Source organism: Plecotus auritus (genome assembly GCF_963455305.1).
Source record: "Plecotus auritus genome assembly, chromosome: 5".
Classification (NCBI taxonomy): domain Eukaryota; kingdom Metazoa; phylum Chordata; class Mammalia; order Chiroptera; family Vespertilionidae; genus Plecotus; species Plecotus auritus.
The window spans coordinates 123,048,574-123,061,230 of record NC_137776.1 but is presented as its reverse complement, the minus strand read 5'-3'; the positions used below and the strand labels follow the sequence as shown (position 1 = coordinate 123,061,230).

At 40.7% G+C, this 12,657-nt stretch overlaps 1 protein-coding gene and 1 pseudogene across 3 annotated transcripts in view; both read right to left on the bottom strand.

The window, feature by feature from the left end:
* PLIN2 (perilipin 2) overlaps window positions 1-12,657 on the bottom strand; it is a 123,500-nt gene that overhangs the window by 68,507 nt on the left and 42,336 nt on the right. Inside the window, exon 2 of one of the 2 annotated variants that reach the window (XM_080667676.1) lies at window positions 11,279-11,468. The exons of the other annotated variant lie outside the window; for it this stretch is intronic. The gene's annotated coding sequence lies outside the window, so the exon portion shown is untranslated. The remainder of the gene's footprint in view (window positions 1-11,278; window positions 11,469-12,657) is intronic. 2 annotated transcript variants of the gene reach the window in all.
* On the bottom strand, window positions 8,326-11,858 carry LOC308248311 (importin subunit alpha-1-like; annotated as a pseudogene). The gene is made up of 2 exons: window positions 11,674-11,858; window positions 8,326-9,278 (listed from the first exon to the last, which is right to left on the bottom strand). The product of its transcript is annotated as an importin subunit alpha-1-like (transcript).

Here is a 12,657-nt window from a genome sequence, read left to right as displayed (position 1 = left end):
GTGAGAGAAAAACATTGGTCTGTTGTCTCCTGTGCACGCCACGACCAGGGATCGAACCCGCAACCTAGATATGTGCCCTGAGTAGGAATCAAACCCTCAACCTTTTTGGTGTACAGGACGATGCTCCAACCAACTGAGCCACTCAGCCAGGGCCACTCATTTATTTTAAAAAAAAAAAAAAATCACAGAGCCCTGGCTGGTTGTTTAGTGGTCTGACCCTGCGGACAGAAGGGTCTCAGGTTCAATTCCTGACTAAGGGCACATACTTTGATTACAAGTTCGATCCCTGACCCCGGTCAGGGTGCGAGTGGGAGGCAACCAATCGATGTGTCTCTCTCTTCCCCCTCCTCCTTCCCTTCCACTCTGTCTAAAAATCAATGGGAAAAAATATCCTCAGGTGAAGAATGAAAAACAAATCACTGAACAGTTACCATGTGCCAGGCACTGTATTAGGCATTGGACTATAAAGAAAAACTTTGACCAAGTTCCTGACCTTGAGGAATTCACATAGTAGTGGGTTCAGAAGAACACTAACACTGAACCAAATGACACTGGAGAGCAGTCTTCAAGTGTTGTGTTCTCCATCATAAAGAAAAATGGAGTACACACCCAAATATATCCTTTCCATAAATTATATTCATGTTCATAAAAAGGAGCTAAAACTATATGGCACAATTAATTGTTCTGAGCACTTTACAAGTCCTAAAACAATTAATCCTCACAACAACTCCCAGGTAGGTAGTATATTATACCCAAGGTGGATTAAAAATTACTGCAAATTCTTTGACCTGCCTCCTATCAGGAGGTCTTGAAGTATGACTGACAAGCCTGGGCAACCAATCAGATAACAGATATGAGAAAGCCCTCTAAGATGACTTAATGTCTCTAGCTTGGCTGACTGGTTGAAGCTTTACCTGTAGCTCAGTGATGCTTCAAGAGTCAGCATATCACCTCCTTTTTGAAGACAAACAGGTGTTCAAAGCAAAACAGGTATTGAGAACAAAGGTACAACTCAAAGGGGGTCTGTGAACCAAACTATTTATGGAAAGACATCCCATGTTCATAGATTGGAAGATTTAATATTATTAAAATAGCAGTACTCTTCAAACTGACCTACACATTCAACAGAACCCCTAACAAAATTCCAATTGTCTGTTTTGCAGAAATCAACAAACTGATCCTAAAAATAGTTTGAAAATGCAAGACTAGCCAAAACAACCTGAAAAAAGAACAAAGTTGGATGAATCACACATCCTGATTTTGAAAATTAATACAAAGATATAATAATCAAGACAGTGTGGTACTGGCATAAGGATAGACAGCTCAATAAAATAAAATTGATAGTTCAGAAACAAACCCTTATATTTACAGTTCATTGATTTTAGTCAAGGATGCCAGACAATTCAGTGGGGAAAGAAGAGTCTTTGTAACAAATAATGCTGGGACAAATGTATATTACATGCAAAAGAATAAAGGTGGACCCCTACCTCGCACTATGCATAATAACTCAATTATTATTAAGCTGAAACCATAAAACTCTTAGAATAAAACATAGGCATAAATTTTTAGGACCTTGGATTAGACTATGATTTTTTTTTAGATATGACACCAAGAGCACAAGCAACTAAAAAAGAAATGGCTATATTGGTATATAGATAAATGTATAACTTTTTTGCTTCCAAAGAAAATGAGAACACAAACCACAGAATGGGATAAAATATTTGTAAATCATATGTCTGATAAGGGCATTTCTTATATATCCTAGATATGTGGTAAGAATGTGGAAAAATTGGAACTCTTGTACATTCTTACTGGGAATGTAAAGTGGTGCAGCCACTGTGGAAAAAAGTTTAATGGTTCCTCATAAAGTTAAACAGAGAATTATCATATGACCTAGCAATTCTATTCCTAGGTATATACCCAAAAGAATAGAAAACTGGTACTCACATAGTTGTATGCTATTGCTCATTGCAGTATTATTCACAATAGCCAAAAGGTGAAAACTCAAATGTATATCAATAGATAAACAAAAGGTGGTATAGCCACACAACAGAATACTATTCAGCCATAAAAAGAAATGAAGCAATAATACATGCTTCAACGTGGATGAATCTTGAAAACATGCTAAGTGAAAAAAGCCAGATACAAAAGACCACATATTGTACAATTCCATTTGTATTAAATATCCAGAATAGGCAATCCAGAGAGAGAAAGTAGATTAGTGGTTGTCAGGGGTTGGGGGATAGGGAAATGGGGAGTGGCTGCTAATGGATACAAGGTTTCTTTTTGGGGTGATGAAAATATTCTGAAAGTAGATAGTAATGATGGTTGCACAACTCTATGAATTGACTAAAAGTCATGAATTCTACACTTTAAATAGGTGAATTATATAGTGTACTAATCAGGATTCTCCGGAGAAACAGATTATACTAATAAAAGGGTAATATGCTAATTAGACTGGGAGACCTTCCGGGGAGAACTTCCAGGACAAAGCCATGGTGGTGGGGCCGAGGCAGAGGCGGTTAGGGGCGATCAGGCCAGGAGGGGAGGGCAGTTGGGGGTGATCAGGCGGCAAGGGGGGGGCAGTTGGGGGTGAAAAGGCCGGGGGGGCAGTTGGGGGCGAGCAGGCCGGCAGAGTGGTTAGGGGTGATCAGGCAGGCAGGCAAGTGAGTGGTTAGGAGCCAACGGTCCCAGATTGCGAGAGGGATGTCTGGCAGTTGGACATCCCCTGAGGGGTCCCAGAATGGAGAGACTGCAGGCCAGGCTGAGGGACACCCCCCCCCCTCCCCGCGTGCATGAATTTCGCGCAACAGGCCACTAGAGTATCTATAATAATAAAAGCATAATATGCTAATTCGACTGGATGACCTTCTGGACGAAGCTGTGGCTGCGAGGGTTGAGCCCCTTGCACGAATTTCGTTCACTGGGCCTCTAGTACTAGTATATATATAATACATTCCTATAATAAACATAGGAATCCCACAATCTGCCATCCGCAAGCTGGAGAACCAGGAAAGCAAGTGGCATAATTCATTGGGTCTGAAGGCCTGAGAGTCAGGAGAACTGATGTTTAACTCCTAGTTTGAACAGTCCAGCTCAAGAGAAAGGAAATTCAACTTTTCTTCCTTTTTATGTTCTAGTTCAGCCCTTAATGGATTGGATGATGCCCACCCATATTGAGGGCAGGTCTCGTCTTAGTCTACTGAATCAAATGCTAATCTCTTCCAGAAATACCCTCACAGACACATCCAGAAATGTTTTGCCAGCTATCTAGGCAGCCTTTAGCCCAGTCAAGTTGACACATAAAATTGGTATGTGATTTATATCTCAATAAATTTACCAAGATTTGGGTGAAAATCTGTGACTATGGCCCTAACCGGTTTGGCTCAGTGGATAGAGCGTCGGCCTGTGGAGTGAAGGGTCCCAGGTTCGATTCTGGTCAAGGGCGTGTACCTTGGTTGCGGGCACATCCCCAGTGGGGAGTGTGCAGGAGGCAGCTGATCGATGCTTCTCTCTCATCGATGTTTCTGACTCTCTATCTCTGTCCCTTTCTCTCTGTAAAAAAAATCAACAAAATATATTTTTAAAAAAATGTGACTATGAATAATTTCCAATGTAAGGGTTTGAAAATGTCATGAGAATATACGAGATTAGATGAGATAGTACAAGATCTATCTTTCTAAGTGTAAAATTTATATTTTCATAGCATGAGTTAGTGACTAATATAAAATTCCATTATTAAAGAGTATTTAAATATTACATTTAAATGTTCTAAGTGTCAGACTTGCTTTCCTTAGCTTTTCTACAGATGTAGAATTTTAGCTCTGGCTCAAACTCTACCATTAAAATGAGAATACAAAAATATGACTCTCTTAAACTGTAGATATGAAATTAAGATTCATTTGCAGGCAGAATGGTGAAGTGGTTTAAATTTTTTTGTAGATATAAAACTCATCCTTCAAATAAGACCTACGTTGGAACAGATGAAAGTATTATAAATGGAACTCCTCTGGTTGAGATATGGGAGGAAGAAAGCCTCCAGTCCTCCAAACACTCAGTGCAGCCAGATCTAAGCAGCTCCTTGGTGTTCCCTGGAACACAGTTTAAAGGTGTGGAACCCAGCATCCCAATCTTTGGCAAAATACAGAAACTCCATGGGCTTCTTTCTGTTTTCTATCTGTCAGATGAAGGGGTTGAACTAAAACTACTGAAAACCCCTTCCTCTTCTCTAAGTCTACAATTATGTAGTCTGAAAACAGCTAACACAAAACCTAGTAGGGACTGGCTTCTAAAACGTTTACCAATAGCCCCAGGACTTAAGGAATTTTGAGATCAAAACAAGTTTTGAGCTATAACCACTTTCCCCTATAAAGTAAACAGCAAGTTTGGAGGAAAAGAGAGGCTTATTTATATCAAAGCCAATGAAATAGTCTGAGCAAAGGGCAGCTGGTTTCCAAGGATCTTTCTTTATCTTTTAGATAAAGGTAGCTAATGGGCCATAAATACAAACAAAGAATCTGGTTTCCCAGGAAGAGGGAGGGGAGACCTTCCCTCCCTGGGTGGCAGCACCTCAAAGAGAAACAGAACAAAGGGTCTCTACTGGGACCAAGAACTGGCCGCAGGTCAGACAGCTGTGGGTCCTGCACTTGAAGTCTTAAGAACTATAAACCAGTTGAAGAGCTTGGGTGGGGATGGAGGGGTATGAGTGGGTGAAGCAGTGATTGTGCTGCCAATATGGGGAGAGGCAGCCTTCACACAAACACCTGAGGGAGAAAGCAGATTTACTCCTAGACATGTGGTCTCTTTAATAGGCAAAGTGGGATCCCAGGACCAGTGGCGTGGGCAGCACTATTGAGTTTATTAGAAATAAATCTCAGGAGCAATCCACACCTATTGAATCACAGTCTGCATTTTAACAAGATCCCTGTGATTGTGCGTCCAACTGGCATCAAATTCATACACTCATAATAAGATGAGAGTATTTGGCTAAAGTCATGCTAAGTAAGCATATGCTGATGCCTCATGCATTCACTTGTTCACAGATATATATTTACCTGGGCTGATGAGTGGTGACAGAATCAGAAGGGTTTTAACAGTGAAATAACACCAGAACAGAACTAAGGTACAAGAAAATCAGCTCATTCTAATAAACTATCCATGAAGCAGACGGCTATTGAGGTAAATGTCTGTATCTGGGTGGTAAATGAGGAGACGAACATTAAATGAAAGACAGGTCTCAAGTGTGTATCACATGGATGGATGCCTTTTCTGAGAGATGGCAACTAGTCTAGCAGGTTCTTCTTGTTCTGTTGGGGGGAAACCTGTACAAACAGATAACTCTTGCACAATGTGTTTTGGATGAACACATTTTGGTTTTTATGTGAGGACCCTCCATCTCAGAAGAGATTATATCTAGAGATCATCTTTTCTAGCTGAGTTAATATCTCCCCTGTGGTTTCAGTCTCTAGGAATTAGGAAATAATATCTCAGTTTAAGAGGTGTGTGCGTGGAGCTTGGGGGGTGTCAAGTTCAGGAATTTGAGTTGAGACACAAGTTCAGGATGGAACAAAAGTTAAGAAACAGCCCTGGCTGGTTTGGCTCAGTGGATAGAGCATTGGCCTGTGAACTGAAAGGTCCCAGGTTCGATTCCAGTCAAGGGCACATGCCCGGGGTTGTGGTCTCGATCCCCAGTGGGGGACTTGCAGGGGGCAGCCGATCAATGATTCTCTCTCATCATTGATGTTTCTATCTCTCTCTCCCTCTTCCTTCCTCTCTGAAATCAATATAAATATATTAAGAAAAAAAAAGTTAAGAAACATGCCAAAGGTAGGATCCAAAATATGGGAAACCAAATAAACTAAAATCAGAATCCAAAGCTAAGTTCACAAACCAGTGTCATGGCAGAAAAGGCCAACAGTGAGATTCAGAATACAAAGAAAGTACAGGAGAACTGGTGTCAAATAATAAGCTTCTATATATTTTTCTAAAGAGGGATAAAAATGTAAACAGTTGCCTACATGAGTGGATCTGGCCAGCTTTGAGAGGGATGAGGTTAATTCATCCTTGGTGAGGCCAAAGGCTCATATCTGGCAGCCAACCTTGACTATATAGTATGTTATCAATTAAATCAACTAGTATAGGCATTTAACAAACGATGTTAAGCAAATAAATTAATATACCTTACATTTGTTTAAATTGTTATAATGAGAGGAGGTCCTGAGGATTACTTTTCAGTTATGATGTCTTTAGGTAGAAAAGATTGTGTGACTCACTTGAAAAGTCATTACTTACAAATTTATCAGAGAATTATCAGTTGTATGCTATAATAAGCTATTGCCAAACAATCTAAATATAAGCCCAATCTTACAAAAGTCACTTACCCATTAATTGTGGGCTTAATAGTTTTGCTGAGTTTGATGTTCCACTATAGCTTTAGGTTTCAAATTCAGCCTCCTGGTCACTGTTCCTTTGGTTTTCATAGCTATAAGTTATATGTGGTGCTATCTTGATTAGGGTCACAATGTTCAAACAACTGGACTTCAAGAGTAGGAATGGTTAACCAAGAGGCAGATTAACATTTTTTTATATTCCTCTTCTCGCTAATATAAAAATACATATAAGGCTATTGCTAAACACTCTATTTAGATATAAAATCTACCAGGCAAGATTTTATTGAAAACATACCCCATAGGCTAAATACAATATTTTTACCACATTTCAAAATACATCACATCTTGGTTTTATGCCCAGACTGAATAGGAAGGCTTCTTTGTAATGGACCCTAAAGGTAAGTCTTAACAAAAGGTCTTCTGCCAAGATGGTCTCCACAGTTCAGGCCAATCTAGTCCCAAAATTCCTCTGGTAATAAGAGCTAAATGAGGTTTTTCTTTAGCTTCATCAAGTCCAGACTATGCTCTTGCTACAAAAAAATTACTTCAAGAGTTAATTGAGGTTTAGTTTCCTTAGTTCCCTTGTCCCCATCCCCCATCTGTTAAAGGTCCTTATCAGTTTCTTTGAACTGCTTTGTTCTCTTTCCACTTGGCTTAAGAATAAAGACATGACAGTCACACATCCTTATATCACAGAGAAAACGCCAACCCACAGGGAGCCATTTGCTATTCTCCAAAAGAGAGAGCAAACCTTCCTTACCAGCAGCCATCCAGCTGCTCTGTTTGCTTTTGTTTCCTTCACAGTCAGCTTCTGATGGACTGCCTTATTTTTTAGCTTATACCAATGCATACTCTTTATTAAACAGTTTGTAAAAGCTTTCATTAGATGATTGTAGTGTGCACTCATTGGAAATATGATTAAGCAAATTGAAAATAACTTCTCCATTATCTCACCAATCTTAGTGGCAGTATTTTTCTATACATATATGTAGGCGTATGCGTATTCACAGTAATTTGAAAAGCAATCATCTGTGCATATAATTTATTAGCCTGCACTCTTCCATATAAAAATGTTTTTCAATATCAATCTTAATATGATGCATAGCAGTCCTTCTCACAGATGTCCTAAAATTTAGTTGTTGAGTATTATTTTATTTCATTTTATTTTTATTTATTTTTTATTTTTTTTTACTAATAAAATATCGTTTTATTGTTTGAAGTATTACAAATAGTAGTACATATGTCTCCTTTTTTTTCCCCATTGACCTCCCCCCCGGCCTCCCCTACTCCCCAGTACATGCCTTTACCTGCCCCCCCCCCCCGCCCCAGTGTCTTGTATCCATTGGTTATGCTTATATGCATGGGTACAAGTCCTTCGGTTAATCTCTTACAGCCCCTCATTTTATTTTTAAGGGCGAAATTTACAGGATACTTCAAGATATGAAATTGCACACAGGAATAAGAAACCTATTGGGAGGAGAAGCTTCATATAGCATCTATAGTTTGGAACTGTTCAAATATAGTATTATTGTAAAAAGTGCTATAATAATCAATCACATTTAAAAGAGAGCTCTTATTAGAGAAACAGTAAGGCAAACTTATACCAAACATAGTCCACAACAACTCTTTGTCCTAGTCAAGTTCCCAAGAGTGCCACCTGAACTTGGAATGTGCAGCCTTCAGATGTAGTTTCTGGTATAACACTTTGATCTTCCTCTCCTCTACAGAGAAACACTTCTCATACACAGACTCATTTTCATGGTTTTGCAGAGCTTCCATTTTGTCCAAATCTCCACATTCTTCAACCATTACACTAAGTTTGTCAGTTTCACCTAGTTTCTCAGCAGCCTGCAAGATCTTTGAAATGGCATCCAAAATAACCACAATAATTCTGGTATCTTTCACAGGTAAGATATCACAGGTTCTATAATGCCACAATGAACAAGGTATATAATCTATTCAACTGTTCCATCACTTGTAGAGTTGGTCACAGCCCACACAGCTCCCTTTTATGCCTTAAAGGCTACTTTGGAGAGAATTCCAATGAGGAATGGGACTAATCCATGATTCACAACTTGCTGTATCTAGTCCTGGTGGCCAGCTGTGATTTTTGACATTGTCCACATAGCTTCCTTCTGGAGTTCATTAGGAGGCTGGGAAAGACAGCCAAGTGCTCCCATATGTCGCAGTACAACTTGAGTCTGTTCATTTGCCCATAGGTAACAATATTTCCTATGGCTCTTAATCCATTCATTTGGACCATCAATAAAGTAGGATATGGCCCTGCACTGTCTACTAATACTTCTGGATCATGTTGCAGGAGACAAATTAAAATAGGAAGAATTTGCTCAGCATCATCTAACACGGCTACAGATTTTTTGTTGCGTCAAAGGTATGAAAGTGTCCAAGTAAAGTTACTAAGTAACCACATGCTAAAGATGACATATCAGGAACTGTAAGAAGAGCCAACAGTAGGTCCACTGCACCATATGTGATAATTAAGTCTTGGAAAACTGAACCATCACCTGCAATGTTTCCTGGAGCTCATACAGCTTGTTCACTGATGTGAGCATGGGGAGATGTCAACAGAGAAATGAATGCTGGGATAGCACCTGCATCTACTACAGCCTTGGTCTGTTCTGAGGTCCTGGAAGCAGTGATAGTGAGGGCCCAAGCAGATGCAAACTGAATGGGACTACAATCAGTTTTTCCCAAGAAGAACAGAAATTTGGAATCAAACTAGCCTGGATTATGTTGTCTATGGGTGGCTCTTTTTCCCTAGAAAGCAGTGTCCTAGCAGCTTGAGTAGTTTGGAGCTGGTTTTCCAAAGTGTTGCTATTTATGGCTTTGACAATGTCAACAGACCAATTTACAGTGCCCTGGTTGTTGCTGATTTTTTTTTAATTTAATAAATCTTTATTGTTCAGATTATTACAATTGTTTCTCCTTTTCCCCCCATAGCTCCCCTCCACCTGGTTCCCACCCCACCCTTTGCCCTTACCTCCCCCCACACTGTCCTCATCCATAGGTGTATGATTTTTGTCCAGTCTCTTCCTGCACCCCCCTGAGAATTATCAGTCCACTCCCTTTCTATGCCCCTGATTCTATTATATTCACCAGTTTATTCTGTTCCTCAGATTTTTAATTCACTTGATTTTTAGGTTCACTTGTTGATAGATATGTATTTGTTGTTCATAATTTTTCTCTTTACTTTTTTCTTCTTCCTCTTCTTAAAGAATACCTTTCAGCATTTCATATAATACTGGTTTGGTGGTGTCATCTCCTTTAGCTTTTTCTTATTTGTGAAGCTCTTTATCTGACCTTCCATTCTGAATAATAGCTTTGCTGGGTAGTCTTGGTTGAAGGTTCTTGCTATTCATCTCTTTGAATATTTCTTGCCACTCCCGTCTGGCCTGCATAGTTTCTGTTGAGAAATCAGCTGACAGTCCTATGGGTGCTCCCTTGTAGGTAATTATCTGTTTTTCTCTTGCTGCTTTTAATATTCTCTCTTTGTCTTTTGCTCTTGGCATTTTAATTATGATGTGTCTTGGTGTGGTCCTCTTTGGATTCCTTATGTTTGGGGGAAAAAGGAATCTGTGCACTTCCTGGACTTGTAAGTCTATTTCTTTCACCAGGTGGGGGAAGTTTTCTGTCATTATTTCTTCAAATAGGTTTTCAGTATCTTGCTCTCTCTCTTCTTCTGGCACCCCCATAATTCTGATGTTGGTACACTTGAAGTTGTCCCAGAGGCTTCTTACACTATCTTCAACTTTTTGGATTCTTTTTTCTTTTCCGGTTGAGTGTTTTTTGCTTCTTTGTATTTCAAATCTTTCACTTGATTCTTGCGTTCCTCTAGTCTGCTGTTGGGTCTCTGTATAATATTTTTTTATTTCAGTCAGTGTATGTTTAATTTCTAGTTGGTCCTTTTTCATATCCTCGAGGGTCTCATTATATTTATCGGCCTTTTCTAGGATATTCTTGAAAAGCCTTATAACCGTGGTTTTGAATTCTATATCCAGTCGTTTGTTTTCCTCCATTTCTTTCGTTTGTGATCTGTTTCTTCGTCTCCCCATTTTTCACTGCTTCCCTGAGTTGGTAGGGTGGCTTTGTGTGCTAGGTTTCCTATATGGCCCAGTGGGTCGGCCTCCCCAGTTAACCTGAGGTGGACACTCTTGGTGCACCCCTTTGTGGACTGTGTGTACAGCCTTGTTGTAGTTAAGTCTTGATTGTTGTTGGTATCACTGGGAGGAATTGACCTGCAGGCCAGTTGGCTGTGAGGATCAGCTGTGTCTACACTGGGAGATTTTTGGTGCTGGAGACAGCCTTTTAGGATTAGCCTTGCCAGATTGCAAAAGCCTCTGTGCTCAGCTTGGATGGGGTGGAGTCTCAGGGCGGGGCAGACAGTCTTGGCTTCCCATCAGCCCTGCCTTTGTGCGCGAATCTCCAGACCTCTGCCTTCCGCGGTTCCCGAGTTTCCGCCTGACAGTCCAGATTTCCCCCGTAAGAGCGTGGGGTCCCCAGGGGCTCGCCCAGAACTGCAGTTCAGTGCAGTCAGAACTGGGGTTCAGTGCCTCAGGAGCTTCTGACTCCCTTCCGCTAGGGCTAGCCTGTGGTAACATCCTTAGTCAGTCTTTGTGTGCACTCGCGCCTCCACACCCCTGCCGCCGCGGCTCCCCTGAGTCTCCGAGTCTCCGTGTGCCTTTCTCTCTACCTGACAGTCCAAACTCCCCCTGTATGAGCCTGGGTCCACAGGGTTTCGCCCGGAACTGAGGTTCTGTGCAGTCGGAACTGGGGTTCAGTGTAGTCGGGGGCTTCTTTCCCCCTCCCACCAGAGAAAGCCAGCCAGGCACTCTGCCGCCCTTCCTCTCTGCGCACGCGTGTCTCCGTACCTCAGCTCTTTGCCGCTCCTTCTCCGTGAGATTTCCTCTTTCCTTCTAGTTGTAGAATTTCCACTCAGCCAGCTTTCCTGTGGTTCTGGATGGTGTCCGTTCTATCTTTTAGTTGTAGTTTTGAAATTGTTGTGCGGGGCAGCAGTTTAGGTGCTTACCTATGCCGCCATCTTGGTTTCTCCGGTTGTTGCTGATTTTTAGAGCAAATGGGAGAGACACAGAAAGAGAAACATCAGTGTAAGAGAGACACATTGATTGGTTGCCTCCTGGATTGAGCCTGCAACTGAGTATGTGCCCTGGACTGGAATTGAACCCGGGACCCTTTAGTCCAAGGGCTGATACTTTATCCACTGAGCCAAACCAGATAGGGCATTGCTGTTTTTTGTTTTCTTTTGTTTTTCTCCCTCAGTGGAGAAGTAGCATCATCAGGAAAAATTATTTAGCATCTGGTCATCCTTCTTAGCCCAGCTTCAGATTTAACTTCTATTTTGTACCACCTCATAGCTTTACTGTCTTTTGCCTTGTTCTTGAATTTGTTAAGGTGGGCAGCTGGTGAATTAGCAGTCCCTATGGTGAACATGGTTATGTGACAGAGAGAGAAAGCTACCCAGCTGGCTCAGGTTTCACAGGAGACCGTGAGGGGTGCACAGTTTGTGGGTCCAGTACTCTGAAAACATCCACCATGGACTAGCCTGAAGATGTTGTGCAAATATTTGCTACTTTAAACTATAGGATTTAAATAATCATATAATGGCCTTAACTAAAAATTAACTAAGAAGTAGCCTGAGTTGCCTAGCCGGTTTGGCTCAGTGGATAGAGCGTCGGCCTGCGGACTGAAGGGTCCCGGGTTCAATTCTGGTCGGGGGCATGTACCTTGGTTGCAGGCACATCCCCAGTGGGAGGTGTGCAGGAGGCAGCTGATCAGTGTTTCTCTCTCATTGATGTTTCTCGCTCTCTATCCCTCTCCCTTCCTCTCTGTAAAAAATCAATAAAATATGTTTAAAAAAAAAAAAAGAAGTAGCCTGAGTTATTAGTTAAAATTTCTATAGATGAACTAATTGGTTAAAAAGCTATGCATAGTTTTAAGGCATTTAATAAACACTCATACTGTACTGCTGAAAGTAGGTATGAAATAACTCTTCCAGATTACTTCATAAAAGTACCTTTTTTCCCAACACCAACACTTCCTCTTTTTTTCATTTGTTTTTTATTCCTCTTTGCTGATCTGCTAGATAAAAGGCAGCATCTCAGTTTGCAAATATTTATTGGACAAATATTTGCATATATTTATTGTCCTTCATATTACTGTCTGTCCATTTTCCCATGTAAATATAATTTTTATGTCATTTCTTATGTAAATGTGCCATATGAATTTTTAA